At 43.7% G+C, this 19,467-nt stretch overlaps 1 protein-coding gene across 7 annotated transcripts in view; it reads left to right on the plus strand.

The window, feature by feature from the left end:
* JAK3 (Janus kinase 3) overlaps positions 1-19,467 on the plus strand; it is a 264,164-nt gene that overhangs the window by 34,612 nt on the left and 210,085 nt on the right. The window lies entirely within an intron of this gene.

Genomic DNA, 19,467 nt, shown 5'->3' on the forward strand with positions numbered 1-19,467 from the left:
ATAAAGTGTATTGGAACTTTAACTCGAAATCCACTATGACAATATGTATTTCTAGGAGGTAGACCTAAAAAAAAAAACACATCAAGCATACATTTTTACATGTACCACATTTATTATACATCTATAGTTGCTTAAAGGGATTTCCAGGAAAGAAAACTTTTTTACATATATATATATATATATATATATATATATCAACTTGCTCCAGAAAGTTAAACAGATTTGTAAATTACTTCTATTAAAAAAATGTTAATCCTTTCGGTACTTATGAGCTGCTGAAGTTGAGTTGTTTTGTTCTGTCTAAGTGTTCTCTGAAGACACCTGTCTCGGGAACTGTCCAGAGTAGAAGCAAGTCCCCATAGCAAACCTCTTCTACTCTCTGCAGTTCCCGAGACAAGCAGAGATGTCAGCAGAGAGCACTGTTGCCAGACAGAAAAGAACAACTCAACTTCAGCAGCTGATAATTATTGAAAGGATTAAGATTTTTTAATAGAATTAATTTAAAAATCCGTTTAACTTTCTGGAACCAGTTGATATATATATAAAAAAAAAGTTTTTCCTGGATTACCCCTTTAAGAAGTGGTTGTTGAAGTTTTTTTTAATAGGTATGCTATATTTATATTATGCTTCCAACTTTGCTTCAGATCCAGAAATGTTTATAGAATTTTCATGTAAAAGAATATATCCTACACAAAAAAGTAATATAAACAGATATAAAATTAGTATTTATTATGATGCATTAGTTGTCCGGCAAATATCTAGGCATACCACATTTTGACTAAATACTCAAAAAACTGGATATAGTTTCTCAAATCTTATATATACACTTATATATTAACCTTAGATCACCTTATTGCACTTGGTATTTTTACTATGTTTTGTCACTATTATAGCATGTGACATATGTGCAGATAAATAGGGTTAATCTATTTTAAACCACTCAATCTTGTACTCGCCCTTCCCTCTGGTTGTAAACTGAGTATATATATCAGGTCTAAACATATTCCACACACCTCGGATGCATGAATCACTGTCACCATTAAAGTTTATCAAGTCAGACCTAAAAATACACACATACTGCTTTACAGCAGACTGTTTACATGTTAGCAGCTCATATATACTAGTAGTGAGTGAACTTACACCACATATTACCAATGGCTACATTCTAATAAATGGAATGCTATATTGCAGTTTTCAACACTTTCCCTACCGATTTCAAGAAACTGAATCAAAACTGCAAATCATTTATATAGGCCTAAGGGCTCAGAGAACATGGAGTGCTGTAAATAAATGCTGTATAGACCCATACCGTATTCTGTGTGCCATCTTCAAGAGCCATTGCATTCTCCCCTAGAGGCACCAACTTTCTGTCTGGGTTTTGAATCTATCTGCAGAATATTAGAGTACTAGCAAAGTGGACAAGATTTAAAGAAATCTCATCTACAGTCCATGTGGAAATTATCCTGTGGATTTTCAGTGTAGTGATCAACAGCAATTATCCTTTCTTCTGGATGGATCCCTGAGCTCTAGCCCTTTCCCCTGAGTGATGTCAACACCATCTCCCTGTCATATACACATATTCATATATATATTTTTATTGGGACATTTAGGGAGAATGAGGTGAGTTTACAGCATGGTGCCATGCAAAACAATGCCATAGATAGAGGAGTAGACAGGAAATGAATGCCGCAGGTGCTGCAGATTTACTGAATGCAGAACAATTGTCTGCTGTGTGCTGAAATGTTTTGCAGCAGCTTTGGGCTGGGAACAGAATCCACATGGAAACTATCACTGCAATGAATGCAGTAGTTGCTACAGATTTACTGAATGCAGAGCAATAGTCTGCTGTGTACTGAAATATTCTGCAGCAGCTCTGGGCAGGGCACTGAAGCCATGTGGGGTGCTGTTGGAGGGAAGTTGTCAGGTTGGAGGGCTGTGGTGAAGATGAAGAGCTGAGGGAAAGCAATGCATTCTGGGAATTTTAGTACTGAACAACTGGTTAATCAGAAAGTAGTGAGAGGAGATGGTAGGGGAGAGGCTTACAAACCCACAAAATTAAGTTTTGGTGATTTCAAAACTAGAGAGCAGGAGTAAGCAATGCTTTTTTTAAATTTATTTATACCTTCCGTCGGAGTCCCCTTTTTACTTCTTCTCTTTTATATTAAAGATAATTATTATATTATATTAAATAGTAAAAAAAATTTCCTTGTCTTTTATATTAATTTTGAAATGCATGGGGGCAAACAGATACCTTATTGGGAGTCTTTTAGCTATATTTGCTCCTAAGACCTTAGACACTGCTGGACAGCTGTTAGGATATAAAAGCAAACTATATCTTCATGAAGCTGATGGGGGTTGCCAAACATATAAGTTGCCTTTGCATTTCTCAGCCAAGTGTCAAGAAGGCAGGCCAAGCTGCTCAAGTGCCACATCCATGCATGCCTGTTTACTTGCCCTCACCATCCAGCCCCTACTTAATTGGCACTCAGAAAGTTGAGGGCAAGCAAAGAGGCTTGCCAGGTTGTGACATTAAGCCTCTTGACTCCACCTCCTTGACACTTGGATGAGAAATAAAAAGCTGGTTTTATAAGTTTGGCAACCACCATGAACTCTAGCAAAGGTACAGTTTGCTTTGATACGCTAACAGCTATCCAACAGTGTCTGCAGCATTTAGCAGCAAATACAGCTGCCAGATTCCTTTTAAAACGCCTTGGCTCCAGGGTAAACTTAGGATAGGGCTTCCGGGGCCCTGCTATAGCTGTGCTCTTTTGGGCAAATGTATCAACACTTGTGTACCATGCAGGTCTTCTTGATCAGTACAATGCATCTACTGAATTTCTACAGGCTTTGCTGTCCTATGCAATTGATTAATCCACCCCATAATGTTTTCTTTTTGATGTTTTCAATCAAAATTGAAGATTTTCCTACCCTTGGTGATGGAAAATATAGATTATGTGAAAGAAAGGAGGCGAGCATTATGCAATTAATCTCTCTTTACTTGCTCCAGCAGCGAAATGTTTAATGTAATAAATAGAGAGAAAAAACTTGAACAACAAGTATACAGTTAACCTGTTGGGGACAGAGGGCGTACAGGTATGCCCTTGCGTCCTGGTACTTAAGGACCGAGGGCGTACCTGTACGCCCTCAGTATTTCCGATCACCACCGCTTACCTATCGATGATCGGATCAGGATGACTGTTGATATCTAGGGGGGTCCAGAGACCCCCATGTCGCCGGTCAATTCAGACCGCCAAAAATAAGAATGATTGGAGCTGTCAGCAACAGCTCCGACCATCCTAAATATTAGGAGTGTCACGATGCCGGCTGGCAGGAGGTGGATCCTCTGTGCCAGAGAGGGATAGCGAGGACCGTGCTAGTGGACCGGTTCTAAGACACTACAGGTTTTCACCAGAGCCCGCCGCAAAGCGGGATGGTCTTGCTGCGGCGGTAGTGACCAGGTCGTATCCACTAGCAACGGCTCACCTCTCTGGCTGCTGAAGATAGGCGAGGTACAAGGGAGTAGGCAGAAGCAAAGTCGGACGTAGCAGAAGGTCGGGGGCAGGCGGCAAGGTTCGTAGTCAGGGGGGATAACAGAAGGTCTGGTACACAGGGTATAAACACACAAAAACGCTTTCACTAGGCTCAAGGCAACAAGATCCGGCAAGGGAGTGCAAGGGAGGAGACTAGATATAGCCAGGAAACAGGTGGGAAGCAATTAAGCTAATTGGGCCAGGCACCAATCATTGGTGCACTGGCCCTTTAAGTCTCAGGGAGCTGGCGCGCGCGCGCCCTAGAGAGCGGAGCCGCGCGCGCCAGCACATGACCGCAGGAGACGGGAACGGGTAAGTGACCTGGGATGCGATTCGCGAGCGGGCGCGTCCCGCTGTGCGAATCGCATCCCCAACGGGCATGGCAGAGCAGCGCTCCCGGTCAGCGCCGACCGGGGAGCTGCAGGAAGAAAGACGCCGTGAGCGCTCCGGGGAGGAGCGGGGACCCGGAGCGCAAGGCGTAACAGTACCCCCCCCCTTAGGTCTCCCCTTCTCTTTATCGGGTAACTGCCTCCCCTGGGATGAGGACACCGGGAAAGGATGGAGGGACTCCTCAACGGCAGGCAGAACCGCAGGAGTAGTAATGGGGGAAGAGGGCAGAGGGCGAGACCTGGCACGGGGCAGTGTGACACCAGGACGGGGGCCATGCGGGGACACAGGGGCTTGCCTGATGGGACTGGGAGGGGGGGAGAGGCATTTCCTGTGGCAGGCAGAGTCCTTAATGACCTTAGGGGGACCGGATAGAGGAGGAACCACAGGGTCACGGCAGGGAGTACTGGGAACCGGTAGAAGGCAGTCCTTGGAACAAGAGGGACCCCAACTCTTGATCTCCCCAGTGGACCAATCCAGGGTTGGGGAATGGTGTTGAAGCCAGGGAAGTCCAAGGAGAATTTCCGAGGTGCAATTGGGGAGGACCAAAAGTTCAATCCTCTCGTGATGAGATCCGATGCTCATAAGAAGGGGCTCCGTGCGGAAACGTATGGTACAGTCCAACCTGGCTCCGTTGACCGCGGAAATGTGGAGTGGCTTGACAAGACTGGTCACCGGAATACGGAATTTATTCACAAAGGACTCCCGAATAAAATTCCCAGAAGCTCCAGAGTCCAGGCAGGCCACGGCTGAGAGGGGAGAGCTGGCTGAAGTGGAAATCCGAACAGGTACCGTGAGACGTGGAGAAGCCGACTTGGCATCAAGAGACGCCACACCCACGAGAGCTGAGTGCGAGCGTGCGTTTCCCAGACGTGGAGGACGGATTGGGCAATCCACCAGAAAATGTTCAGTACTGGCACAGTACAGACAAAGATTCTCTTCCTTACGGCGATTCCTCTCTTCCAGGGTCAGGCGAGACCGATCCACTTGCATGGCCTCCTCGGCGGGAGGCCTAGGCGCAGATTGCAGTGGAGACTGTGGGAGAGGTGTCCAGAGATCTAAGTCCTTTTCCTGGCGGAGCTCTTGATGCCTCTCAGAAAAACGCATGTCAATGCGAGTGGCTAGATGAATGAGTTCATGCAGGTTAGCAGGAGTCTCTCGTGCGGCCAGAACATCTTTAATGTTGCTGGATAGGCCTTTTTTAAAGGTCGCGCAGAGAGCCTCATTATTCCAGGATAGTTCAGAAGCAAGAGTACGGAATTGAATGGCGTACTCGCCAACAGAGGAATTACCCTGGACCAGGTTCAGCAGGGCAGTCTCAGCAGAAGAGGCTCGGGCAGGTTCCTCAAAGACACTTCGAATTTCCGAGAAGAAGGAGTGTACAGAGGCAGTGACGGGGTCATCGCGGTCCCAGAGCGGTGTGGCCCATGAGAGGGCTTTTCCAGACAGAAGGCTGACTACGAAAGCCACCTTAGACCTTTCAGTAGGAAACTGATCCGACATCATCTCTAAGTGCAAGGAACATTGCGAAAGAAAGCCACGGCAAAACTTAGAGTCCCCATTAAATTTGTCCGGCAAGGACAGGCGGAGGCTAGGAGCGGCCACTCGCCGCGGAAGGGGTGCTGGAGCTGGCGGAGGAGATGATTGTTGCTGCTGAAGCTGCGACTGTACTTGCTGTAGTTGTGACTGGAGTTGCTGTGTCATGGTAGTCAAGTACGACAGCTGGTGATCTTGTTGCGCTATCTGTTGCGACTGCTGGGCGATCTGACGAGCTTGCTGGGCGACCAGCGTAGGGAGGTCAGCGACCCCTGGCAGAGGAACTTCAGCGGGATCCATGGCCGGATCTACTGTCACGATGCCGGCTGGCAGGAGGTGGATCCTCTGTGCCAGAGAGGGATAGCGAGGACCGTGCTAGTGGACCGGTTCTAAGACACTACAGGTTTTCACCAGAGCCCGCCGCAAAGGGGGATGGTCTTGCTGCGGCGGTAGTGACCAGGTCGTATCCACTAGCAACGGCTCACCTCTCTGGCTGCTGAAGATAGGCGAGGTACAAGGGAGTAGGCAGAAGCAAAGTCGGACGTAGCAGAAGGTCGGGGGCAGGCGGCAAGGTTCGTAGTCAGGGGGGATAACAGAAGGTCTGGTACACAGGGTATAAACACACAAAAACGCTTTCACTAGGCTCAAGGCAACAAGATCCGGCAAGGGAGTGCAAGGGAGGAGACTAGATATAGCCAGGAAACAGGTGGGAAGCAATTAAGCTAATTGGGCCAGGCACCAATCATTGGTGCACTGGCCCTTTAAGTCTCAGGGAGCTGGCGCGCGCGCGCCCTAGAGAGCGGAGCCGCGCGCGCCAGCACATGACCGCAGGAGACGGGAACGGGTAAGTGACCTGGGATGCGATTCGCGAGCGGGCGCGTCCCGCTGTGCGAATCGCATCCCCAACGGGCATGGCAGAGCAGCGCTCCCGGTCAGCGCCGACCGGGGAGCTGCAGGAAGAAAGACGCCGTGAGCGCTCCGGGGAGGAGCGGGGACCCGGAGCGCAAGGCGTAACAAGGAGCCAGGTGGCAGGGGTGCCACCTCCTCCTATCCCCTGCCATTGATCGCTCAGGACTGACTGACCAATGGCAATTGGGGACGGGGGGGTTAAAGTTAATTTCCCCCGCTCTGCCCACTCCATCGAAATCCAGGCAGGGCGGGGGAATGGCCGGCTTATTGGAGCAGCGGCTGCGGTACAGAAATCGATTAATGGCGGCAGCAGAGATATCGTGCTGCGGCGGCCAGAAAGTACGGCAGTGGAGGAGGCTGCAGTGAAGATCACTGGTAAGTGATCTTCACTGTGGCCTTCTAAAAGTTGCAAAACTACAACTCCCAGCATGCCCAGACAGCCAAAGTCTGTCTGGGCATGCTGGGAGTTGTAGTTTTGCAAGATCTGGAGGGCCACAGTTTGGAGACCACTGTATAGTGGTCTCCAAACTGTGGTGCTCCAGATGTTGCAAAACTACAACTTTCAGCATGCACTAACTGTCTGGGTATGCTGGGAGTTTTGTAACATCTGAAGTGGCACAGTTTGAAGACCACTATACGGTGGTCTCCAAACTCTAGCCCTCCAGATGTTGCAAAACTACAATTCCCAGCATGGCCAGACAGTCAGGGATGCTAAGTGGTGTAGTTCTGCAATATCTGGCCCTTCAGATGTTGCAGAACTACAACTCCCAGCATGCCTGGACAGTCTGGGCATGCTTGTAGTTGTAGTTTTGCAACATCTGGAGGGCTACAGTTTGGAAACCCCTACTTAGCTGTCTCCAAACTGTTCTTCCCCAGTTGTTGCATAACTACAACTCCTAGCATGCCTTTCGGCTGTCAGTGCATGCTGGGAGTTGTAGTTTTGCAACAGCTGTAGACACACTGGTTTGGAAACACTGAGCTAGAGTCTGTTTCCTAACACAGTGATTCCAACCCGTGTGCCTCCAGCTGTTGCAAAACTACAACTCCCAAAATGCACTGACAGACCGTACATGCTGGTAGTTGTAGTTTTGCAACAGCTGGAGGCACACGGGTTGGAATCACTGAGCTAGAGTCTGTTTCCTAACTCAGTGGTTCCCCAACAGTGTGCCTACAACTGTTGCGAAACTACAACTCCCAGCATGTACGGTCTGTCAGTGCATTCAGGGAGTTGTAGTTTTGCATTCACACATTCACACGTGCGGGGGTTTACAGCGGGTTTACTTCTACAGGTTTGAGCTGCAGCAAATTTTCTGCCGCAGTTCAAACTCCCAGCAGAAAACTCACTGTGAACCTCTGACCGTGTAAATGTACCCTAAAAACACTACACTACGCAAACACAAAATAAAATAAAAAGTAAAACACTAGATATACACATATCCCTACACAGTCCCCTCCCCCCAATAAAAATTAAAAACCCCTCATACGGCAGTGTTTCTTAAACGCAGCCTCCAGCTGTTGCAAAACAACAACTCCCAGTATTGCTGGACAGTCATTGACTGTCCTGGCAGGCTGTGATTTTTGCAACAGCTGGAGGCACCCTGTTTGGGAAACACTGCCGTAAGATTTTGGTGGAGACAAGCACCATCCTTATATCCGGGTCCGCCCCTATTGCTAATCCCTAATTTAGGCCTCAAATGGGCACGGGGCTCTCTCACTTCAGAGCCCTGTCATATTTCAAGGCATCAGTTTAGTGCCACATATGGGGTATTTCTGTACTCGGGAGAAATTACAAATTTGGGGGGGCATTTTCCTCCTTTTACCCCTTATGAAAAGGAAAAGTTAGGGGCTACACTAGAATGTTAGTGTCAAAAAAATAAAAGAAATTACACTAACATGCTGGTGTTGCCCCGTACTTTTCATTTTCACAAGAGGTAAAAGGAAAAAAAGACCCCCAAAATTTGTAACGCAATTTCTCTTGAGTACGGAAATACCCCATATGTGGATGTAAAATACTCTGCGGGCGCACAAGGCTCAGGTGTAAGAGAGCGCGATGTACAGTTGAGGCCTAAATTGGTGATTTCCACAGGGGTGGCTGCTTGCTACAGCAAAAAAAATAACACCCATTTTGGAAACTACACCTCTCAAGGAACGTAACAAGGGGTATAGTGAGCCTTAACACCAGAACAATGGACCCTCTCCCCCACATGTGACCCCATTTTGGAAACTGCACCCCTCACGTAATGTAATAAGGGGTGCAGTGAGCATTTACACCCCACAGGTGTCTGACAGATTTTAAAATTTTTAATTTGCACAGCCCACTGTTCCAAAGATCTATCAAATGCCAGTGAGGTGTAATGCGCACTGCACCCCTTATTACATTCTGAGAGGAGTGTTGTTTCCAAAATGGGGTCACATGTGGGGGGGTCCACTGTTCTGGCACCACGGGGGCTTTGTAAATGCACATGGCCCCCGACTTCAATTCCAACCAAATTCTCTCTCCAAAAGCCCAATGGCGCTCCTTCTCTTCTAAGCACTGTAGTTCGCCCGCAGAGCACTTTATATCCACATTTGAGGTATTTCCATACTTCCTAAAAGCGACATGCTGCCCAAAAACCATTTCAGTAAAATTTGCTTTCCAAAAGCCCAATGTAGCTCCTTCCCTTCTGAGCCCTCTAGTGCACCCACAGAGCACTTTACATCTAAATATGAAGTATTTCCTTACTCAAGAGAAATGGGGTTACAAATTTTGGGGGGCATTTTCTCCTATTTCTCCTTGTGAAAATGAAAAGTTTGCGGTAACACCAGCATTTAAGTGTTAAAAATCACATTTTTCATTTTCCCCTTTTCATTTACCCCTTGTTACATTCCTTGAGGGGTGTAGTTTCCAAAATAGCATGCCATGTGTTTTTTTTTTACTGTTTGCTTCCTAAATGTAACATGCCCCCAAAAACCATTTGAGCATTCGAACCAAAACCAATTCGCTCTCCAAAATGCCATTGTCGCTCCTTCCCAACAACAGAGCACTTTACATCCATGTATGTGGTATTTCCTTACTCGAGAGAAAAGGAATTACAAGTTTTGGGGGGCCTTTTACCTTTTACCCCTTGCTGCTATTCCTGTGAAACACCTAAAGGGTTAACAAACTTTTTGAATGTCATTTTGAATACTTTGAGGGGTGCAGTTTTCTTAATCGGGTCCACTATAGGGGGATTTCCAACATAAAGACCCTCCTATTCACTTCAAAACTTAACTGGTCCCTGAAAAATTCTGATTTTGAAATTTTCGTGAAAAATTGGAAAATTGCTGCTATACATTGTAGCCCTCTGATGTCTTCAAAAAGTAAAAACATGTCAACTTTATGATGCCAACATAAAGTTAACATATTGTATATGTGAATCAATATATAATTTATTTGGGATGTCCCTCTTCCTTACAGAGTGCTTCAAAGTTAGAAAAATGCTAAATTTTCCAATTTTTCCTGAAATTTTCCAATTTTTCACCAAGTATGATGCAAGTATCGACAGAAATTTACCACTAACATAAAGTAGAATATGTCACGAAAAAACTTTCTCGGAATCAAATTTATAAGTAAAAGCATCCCAGAGCTATTAATTAAAGTGATAGAGGTCAGATTTGAAAAAAAAAATGCTCCCATCCTTAGAGGGCCTCTGTCCCCAAGGCAATCAAACATGCTATGTATCCTTAAACAGCCAATCATAGCTCAGTTCAAGTAACAGGGGAATAGCAGTCAGTAATGTAGGACAGCGGTTTTAGCTTCATAAGATTGAAGACACTTAACACATAATGTATTATGAAAAGGAAATGAAGGATTGAAAACAGTATGTAAATTAGTTTTTGTACGTCTGGATATGGAAAATAAGACACCTTGAGGAGTAAACTGTCTACGAGAAATGTCCAAAGCTTGGACATCTGAAACTCTCTTGATGGAAATTAAAGGGGTTCTCCAGTGCTTAAACATCTTATCCCCATCCACTAACATAAAGAAGAATATGTCACAAAAAAACTTTCTCAGAATCAAATTCATAAGTTAAAGCATCCCAGAGTTATTAATGCTTAAAGTGATAGCTATCATGCCCCCTCCCGTAGGCTTGCATTGAGGGGCGGAGCGTGACGGCACACGCTGGCGCAGGTGTGACGTCACACGCCGCCCGCCCTGTAGTTGCCGGTAATCAGTCCCGGAGCGAACACGCTCCGGGGACTGATTACAAACGGGGTGCCGCGTGCATGATCCCAGGGGTCCCCAGCAGCGGGACTCCCGTGATCAGGCATCTTATCCCCTATCCTTTGGATAGGGCATAAGATGTTTAAGCACCGGAGAACCCCTTTATGCATAAAAGAGAAGTCAATTTAAAAGACAGAAGTTTTATTGTTAAAGATTCATTATCGTCCCAGGAAGAAAATAATGATAAAAGAAGATTAACAGCTCAAGTCGATTGATATTTGGGTAAAGGAGGTGGTTTAACCCCTTAAGGATGCAGCCCATTTTGACCTTAAGGACGCAGCCGTTTTTTGCAAATCTGACCACTGTCACTTTAAGCATTAATAACTCTGGGATGCTTTAACTTATGAATTTGATTCTGAGAAAGTTTTTTTTGTGACATATTCTTCTTAATGTTAGTGGTACATTTTTGTCCATACTTGCATAATTTCTTGTTGAAAAAATAAAAAATTTCATGAAAAATTTGAAAATTTTGACATTCCAAGTAGACATTCCAAATAAATGATATGTTGATTCACATATACAATATTTCTAGTTTGTGTTTGCATCATAAAGTTGACATGTTTTTACTTTTTGAAGACATTATAGGGCTTTTTAGTTTAGCAGCAATTTTTCATGAAAATTTCTAAATTGGAATTTTTTAGGGACCAGTTCATTTTGGAAGTGAATTTGAGGGTCTTTATGTTAGAAATACCCTATAATGGACCCCATTATGAAAACTGCACCCCAGTATTCAAAATGACATTCAAAAAGTTTGTTAACCCTTTAGGTGTTTCACAGGAATAGCAGCAAAGTGGAGGAGAAAATTCTAAATCTTTATTTTTTACACTAACATGTTCTTGTAAACCCATTTTTATTTTATTTTACAAGGGGTAATAGGTAAAAATGTCCCCCAAAATTTGTAACCCCATTTCTCTTGAGTGAGGAAATACCTCATATGTGGATGTAAAGTGCTCTGCGGGCGCAGTAGAGGGCTGAGAAGGGAAGGAGCCACAATGGGATTTTAGAAAGCGAATTTTGCTGAAATGTTTTTTTGGGGGGCATGTCTCATTTATGAAGCTCCCATGGTGCCAGAACAGCAAAAAAAAACCAAACACATGGCACACTATTTGGGAAGCTACACCCCTCAAGGAACGTAACAAGGTGTACAGTGAGCCGTAACACCCCACAGGTGTTTGACGAATTTTCACTATAGTTGGATGTGAAAATGAAAAATTTTAGTTGGGGGGCATGTCTCATTTAGCAGCCTTTGGCTATCTGGGCAGCATTGAAGATCACTTACCAGATTTTCACTGCTGCATTCTGCTGCCGCCGGTCCTCCCCACCACAGGTCCCTCCATGTCTGCCGCTGGTCTCCTGCTGTCTGCCACCGTCCCCCGCTGTATGCAACCGGTAACCGCCGCTGCCACCTTTGCCACGCTCTGCCCGGACTTCCAGAGTGGGCAGGGCGGGGATCTCAACTTTGATCCCCCTCCCTGCCCTGCAATTCGCCGATTGGCCTGACAGCTCCGATCATCCCTATTTTCCAGGCAATCGGGTTACCAGAGACCTGATCAGCCCGGAAAAGCCGTGATTTGCTGGTCAGAATGGACCGGCATATCACGGCGATCGCTGAAAAGGGGGCGTCTCAGGTCCCCCTGGGCGATATGCCGGAATGGCTGCTGATAGATATCAGCAGTCATCCTGTTCCGATCACCGTGTCCAGAGACGCGGTGATCAAGAAACGCAGTACCGTAAATGTACGACGAGGTGCTTGAAGTGACACTTAGCAGTGCCGTACATTTATGGCGCTCGTCGTTAAGGGGTTAAAACGGACACCCTTGAGAAGTTTACAAATTAAAGGATGTTTACCAATTGGGAAAGAATCAAAAAGATATAGCCGATCTATATAGATTTAAGGTATGGTAAGCCTTATCTTGGTAGAAGATGGCGGAAAGATAATTTAAGATATGTGGGATAGGTGCAAGAACGGGATACAGATTCCGTTCAGAGCACCAACAAACCCAAAGTTTCCAGGCTAATCGGTAAGCAGTCCTGGTACCTGGAGCCCAGGCCTCTGAAAGGATGTATTGAGTCCATTGAGAAAGTTCTGAGTTAATGAAGGTTGACCCGAAATCAGCCATACAATTAGAGGAAGTTAATTCGACAGGATTAAAGGATGAGGATTCCCTAATGGATCTTGAAGTAATGTTGGAAAAGGTGGGATCAACCTCGGAATGTCTATCAACATCTCTAAAAGTTGGGCTGGCCACCAAGGAGTGATCAGAACCATGGTCATTTCCCGAATCAAAGTTTGAAGGAGTAAACCGGGAATCAGAGAAAACAGGGGAAATGCATAAAGAATTTCCCAAGGCCAATTTTGAATGAGAGCATCCGGACCCAGAGACTCTGGATCGGGACGCCAACTGAAAAAGCGTGGAAGCTGATGATTCAGACAAGAGGCAAATAGGTCTAAATGAAGAGGACCCCAGAGGAGATTGATTTAGTTGAAAATGGAAGGATCCAATCTACAATCGCTGTAATCCGATAGGTAGCGAGAATTGCAATGCACTACAAAATTGGAAAGGCCTGGGAGATATTCCGTCTTCAGAATAATATGTATGTCTAGACAGAAATACCATAATTCTTTGGCAATGTTGGCTAAAATCTTGGATTTTTTGCCTCCTAAATGATTGATTTACTGGACTGGAAGGAGGATGCAAATATGAGTCAAGTCTTTTGCGAAACTCTCCAGCGCGAAGAAACCCGCCATTAATTCTAGACAATTGATGTGAAGAAAAGATTCTGAATGGGACCACTTTCCTCCTGTGGATAGAGATCCACAACGAGCACCCCAACAGAGAAGACTTGCATCGGATTCCAAGATTAGATCTGGTTTGGCATTGAAGATTGTTTTGTAATTTCAATCTTGAATGTGGTGGAGCCACCAAAGAAGTTCCTCTCTGGCTTCTAAGAAGAGAGAAATTTTGTCCGAATATCCTAAGCCTTCTCTTAAATGTTGTATTTTTAGGTGTTGAAAAGCTCTGTAATGCAATAAGCTGGATAGAGGCTGAAAGTAAACCCACTATGCGGGCGATAGAACTTAAGGAAATCTGATCTTTGTTGAGAAGAGAGCGGATTTCCCTCCGAACCACTTTTGAGTTTCTTGGAAAGGAGACTAAGAGCAGTATGGGTGTTGACCATAAATCCCAAAAAAAATCTATTTCTTGTGAAGGAATCGGGACAGTTTTGTCTAAGATAATTGCCGAGATAATTGAGAAGGGAAAGAGTCCATTCCATGTGGAGGTGAATTAGATGAATAGAGTGAGCCATAATGAGGATATTGTCCAGATATATTTTGAGACAAACACCTCGTGAACAAAGAGCCGCAATTACTGGCTTCATAAGTTTCATGAAGCACCATGGTGCGGATGACAGGCCGAACGTAAGGAAAGTAAATTGCCATTTTTTATTTTTCCATACAAACTGAAGAAAGGTTTGGGATGATGGATTCATGGGAACTGTGAGGTAGGCATCCTTTAGATCGATTTTTACAAACCAATCGTCTTGACATAGGAGGTCTCTTAATAGATTAATACCCTCCATCTTAAAATGTAGGTATACAACAAAATTGTTGAGTATTCTTAGATTTATAACAGGTCGGTAACTGCCATCTTTCTTTTTTTACCAAAAATAGGTTGTTGATAAAACCCTGAGAATCTATAGGAACTGGGACAATGGAGTTTTTGGAGTATAACTCCTGAATTTCCGTCTCAATTAGACGATAATCCTCCTATGAGAAATGTATAGGGTGAGGAAGATGAATTTGGACAGGAAAAGAAACTAATTCTACTTTGTAACCTATCACTGTATTCAGAATCCATTGGTGGGAAGAGATCATATTCCAATTTGGGGTAAAATGAATGTGTCTTCCACCCACTGGGAGATGGGAAAAAGGGGGATGGAGATACTCACCTGGTGCAGGTCTGAAACGTTGTCCTCTCGTCTGCAAAAGGAAGATTCCGATAGGGAAAGAATGGAGTTGTTTGAGTGGAAGGTGGAGAATATTGTGGTCTGTCAGACTGGAATGAAGATCTATACTGGGATGAGTGGCTGGGAAATCGACCCCGTTGTTTCCCAGCCCTAGTGAAAACCTTGCCCGTAAATACTTTCTTCAAAGAAGCTTGGGCTTTGTCCAGGGATGAGAAAAGTCCCCCAAATTTGCTTATTTCCTTAACCAGTTAAGGACCCAGGGCGTATAGGTACGCCCTGACACCCTGGTACTTAAGAACCCGTTGCGTACCGGGCAGGCGACTGGACCGGGGGTACTGCTGATATCGATCAGCAGGCACCCCGTGAAAATACCCAGGGGGGATCATCAGACCCCCCCATGTCAGCGATCGCTGCAAATCGCCGGTGAAATTGCACTACAAATTTTGGGGGGCTTTTTCTCCTTTTACCCCTTATGAAAAGGAAAAGTTGGGAGCTACACCAGCCTGTTAGTGTAAAAAAATAAAAAAATTTACACTAACATGCTGGTGTTGCCCCATACTTTTTATTTTCACAAGCGGTAAAAGGAAAAAAAGATCCCCAAAATTTGTAACGCAATTTTTCCTGAGTACGGAAATACCCCATATGTGGGCGTAAAATGCTCTGCAGGCGCACAACAGGGCTCCGGAGTGAGATTGCACTATGTACATTTGAGGCCTAAATTTGTACAGGGGTGGCAGATTTTACAGCGGTTCTGACATAAACGCAAAAAAATAAATACCCACATATGACCCCATTTTGGAAACTACACCCCTCACGGAATGTAACAGGGGGTATAGTGAGCCTTAACACCCCACAGGTGTTTGAAGAATTTTCATTAAAGTTGGATGGGAAAATGAAAAAAAAAATGTCACTAAAATGCTGGTGTTACCCAAAATTTTTCATTTTCCCAAGGGAAAATAGGGAAAAAGCACATACCCCATATGTGGATGTAAAGTGCTCTGCGGGCAAACTACAATGCTCAGAAGAGAAGGACCGCCATTGGGCTTTTGGAGAGAAAATGTGTCCGGAATTGAAGGCCATGTGTGTTTACAAAGAACCCATAGTGCCAGAACAATGGACCCCACCCCCACATGTGACCCTATTTTGGAAACTACACCCCTCATGTAATGTAATAAGGGGTACAGTGAGCATTTACTCCCCACAGATGTCTGACAGATTTTTGGAATAGTGGTCCGTGAAAATGAAAAAATTTATTTTTCATTGGCACAGCCCACTGTTCCAAAGATCTGTCAAATACCAGTGGGGTGTAAATACTCATTGCACCCCTTATTACATTCTGTGAGGGGTATAGTTTCCAAAATGGGGTAACATGTGGGGGGTCCATTGTTCTGGCACTACGGGGGTCTTTGTAAACGCGCATGGCCCCTGACTTCCATTCCAAACAAATTCTCTGTCCAAAAGCTCAATGGAGCTCCTCCTCTTCTGAGCATTGTAGTGCGACAGCAGAGCACTTGACGTCCACACATGGGGTATTTTCAAACTCAGAAGAAATGGGGTTACAAATTTTGGTGGTCATTTTCTCTTATTACCCCTTGTAAAAATGTAAAATTTGGGGAAAAACCAACACCTGTGAGGTGTTAAGGCACACTGCACCCCTTGTTACGTTCCTTGAGGGGTGTAGTTTCCAAAATACTATGCCATGTGTTTTTTTTTTCTGTTCTGGCACCATAAGGGCTTCCTAAATGCGAAATGCTCCCCATAATCCATTTCAGCAAAATTTTCTTTCCAAAAGCCAAATGTGACTCCTTCTCTTCTGAGCATTGTAGTGCTCCAGCAGACACATTTTGGGGGCATTTTCTCCTATTACCCCTTGTAAAAATGTAAAATTTGGGGGAAAACTAGCATTTTAGTGAAAAAAAAATCATTTACACATCCAACTTTAAGAAAAGTCATCAAACACCTGTGGGGTGTTAAAGGCTCACTGTACCTCTTGTTATGTTCCTTGAGTGGTATCATTTCCAAAATAGTATGGCGCTCCTTCTCTTCTAAGCATTGTAGTTCGCCCGCAGAGCACTTTATATCCACATTTGAGGTATTTCCATACTTCCTAAATGCGACATGCTGCCCAAAAACCATTTCAGTAAAATTTGCTTTCCAAAAGCCCAATGTCGCTCCTTCCCTTCTGAGCCCTCTAGTGCACCCACAGAGCACTTGACATACACATATGAGGTATTTCCTTACTTGAGAGAAATTGGGTTACACATTTTAGGAAGATTTCTCTCCTTTTACCCCTTGTAAAAAATACAAAAACTGGGTCTACAAGAACATACCAGTGTAAAAAAAATTAAGATTTTGAATTTTCTCTCAAATCTCTTCAATTTGTTGCTATTACTGTGAAACACCTAAAGGGTTAACAAACCTTTTGAAAGTTATTTTGAATACTTTGAGGGGTGCAGTTTTTAGAATGGGGTAATTTATGGGGTATTTCTAATAAGAAGGCCCTTCAAATCCACTTCAAAACTGAACTGGTCCCTGAAAAATTTCGATTTTGAATTTTTTTTGAAAAATTCAAAAATTGTTGCTATACTTTGAAGCCCTCTGATGTCTTCCAAAACAAAAAACCTGTCAACTTTATGATGCAAACATAAAGTAGGCATATTGTATATGTGAATCAATATATAATTTATTTGGAATATTCATTTTCCTTATAAGCAGAGTGCTTCAAAGTTAAAAAAAAATGCAAAATTTTTAATTTTTTCATAAAATTGTGGAATTTTTCACTGAGAAATAATGCAAGTATCGACAAAATTTTACTACTAACAAGAAGTAGAATATATCATGAAAAAACAGACTTGGAATCAGAATGAAAAGTAAAAGCATCCCAGAGTTTTTAATGCTTAAAGTGACAGTGGTCAGATGTGCAAAAAATTGCCGGGTCCTACGGTGAAAATTGGCTGAGTCCTTAAGGGGTTAATAAATGGTTCACCAAAGACTAAACCTTCAGTGGAGGTTGATGGTTCATTGGTGGCCAGATGTGTCAATTGGGGATCCATCTTGAGGAGGAGGATACGTCTGCGCTGAGCGTAGAAAGCGGCATTGGTATTACCGAAAAAACACATGGCTCTTTGAGCCCAGCCTCTCAAAACCTGTACATCAATAGGTTAGCCAGAAGCAATGGATTGCTCAGATATGTCAAGGATCTTGGTTAATGGTCCAAGTATGTCTAAAAACGTGTCTTTTTTCCTGTTTTGAGTAAGTACTTAGTTAAGACATGAGATGGCAATAATGGACGTGGGCATTCTGCCCGTAATTTATTTCTTGAAGAGCAGTCTAGGCTCTTTTTAATCCAATGGCTGATATCTTGGGCCTTTTGCGGGTGGGGTAGCCATTCCCCTGATCTAGGGTGCCTTATAGTGCCTTATACGAGATGGATCAAAATAAGGGGTAACCGTAGAATCAAAATCTATATTGTCAGTGTGGACAGGTTTATCCATATTATTATCACTTTCCTCAGATATGTCATATGAAAATATGAGGGGTCATCAATATCAGAATAATCGGAATCCTCTGAAGAGGATTGATCTGAGATTTCTGCAAAAGAATCGGGTTTAGCCCGAGCAGAGGACTTCTTAACCAGTTTAGTTGATGTTTTCTCATGGGTAGAGCGTTCATGGTGCAATTGTAAGTCACCTGTTGTCTGGCTGCAGGATGGTTGCAAGCCTTCTCTATTGTCTTGACCTACTCCCATAGACATTCATTTCTTTTGTTTAGCGGAGAAAAGGTCGTTAACCTTGTCAAAATGCCTCTTAATTGCAGTTTTTTTTATGTTTAAGTAGACCTTTGTAAAGTTGGGTTACTGAGTCATCTGCGGGAAAAAAAGTGTCCGAGGGAGTAGCCTTTTGGACATTGGCTTGAGAAATGGCAAGGGCCACTGATTTTGCAATATTTTCTTGCATTGAGGCCATTGCAGTATGAACTGCAGATTGAACAGTCTTGGATACAGACAACAGACAGACTGATACTGATCACCAGTTTGGCAAAGTCTCTTGAGACAGCAGTAAAAGAACTGCGTCACAGGAGACAGTAATGGAGTGTGGGCGTGCACAGAGCAATGGTAACGGAACCAACAGAGAAAGCGAACAATGAGAGAGAATAACAGGTAGGTAAAGATGTATGTATAGAAATAAAAGTGAACAATATTGAGAAGTTTAATGAGAAACTGTGTAACAGGGAAACAGTAATGGAAAGAAAATGCGCAAGGAGGACATAGGACCAGAAAATATATGTGACGCGAAGTTGACAGTTAAAGCATGAAAGTACAAAAAATATAAGGGAATACATTGGAATAATTTAAAGGAAAAACGGGATATATATATATATATATATATATATATATATATATATATATGAAAATATATAAGGAGAAAAAAGATATGTGCAGTTAACTAACTGCGGAACAGCAAGAAAGAAGAGGAATTTCCTATTAGATCACCTTATGTTACCTGAACTGAGTTATGATTGGCTGTTAAATAACTCATAGCATGTTTGATTGCACCTTTTAACTGTATACCTGTTCAAGTTTTTTCTCTCCATTTATTACATTAACCATTTTGCTGCTGGAGCAAGTAAGAGAGATTAATTGCATAATGCGAATGCCTCCTGTCTTGATATAAAATTTTATATTTTGCTACATTCGATTTTCAATACATTCCGTATTAAAATATTTCAAAAACAAATATGCAGATAAACAGTAGCATTTTGTTATGCAAAATATAAAGGATGTGCTACTTTTTATAAATTCACAAATCAGCAGATAGATATTAGATAGCTACATTGCAGAGAATATAGAAAGCACTGGCAGGTATCTTGCCCATGGAGCAGATAAGTGGGCTA

The sequence above is a fragment of the Hyla sarda genome, chromosome 1 (assembly GCF_029499605.1).
Source record: "Hyla sarda isolate aHylSar1 chromosome 1, aHylSar1.hap1, whole genome shotgun sequence".
Lineage (NCBI taxonomy): Eukaryota > Metazoa > Chordata > Amphibia > Anura > Hylidae > Hyla > Hyla sarda.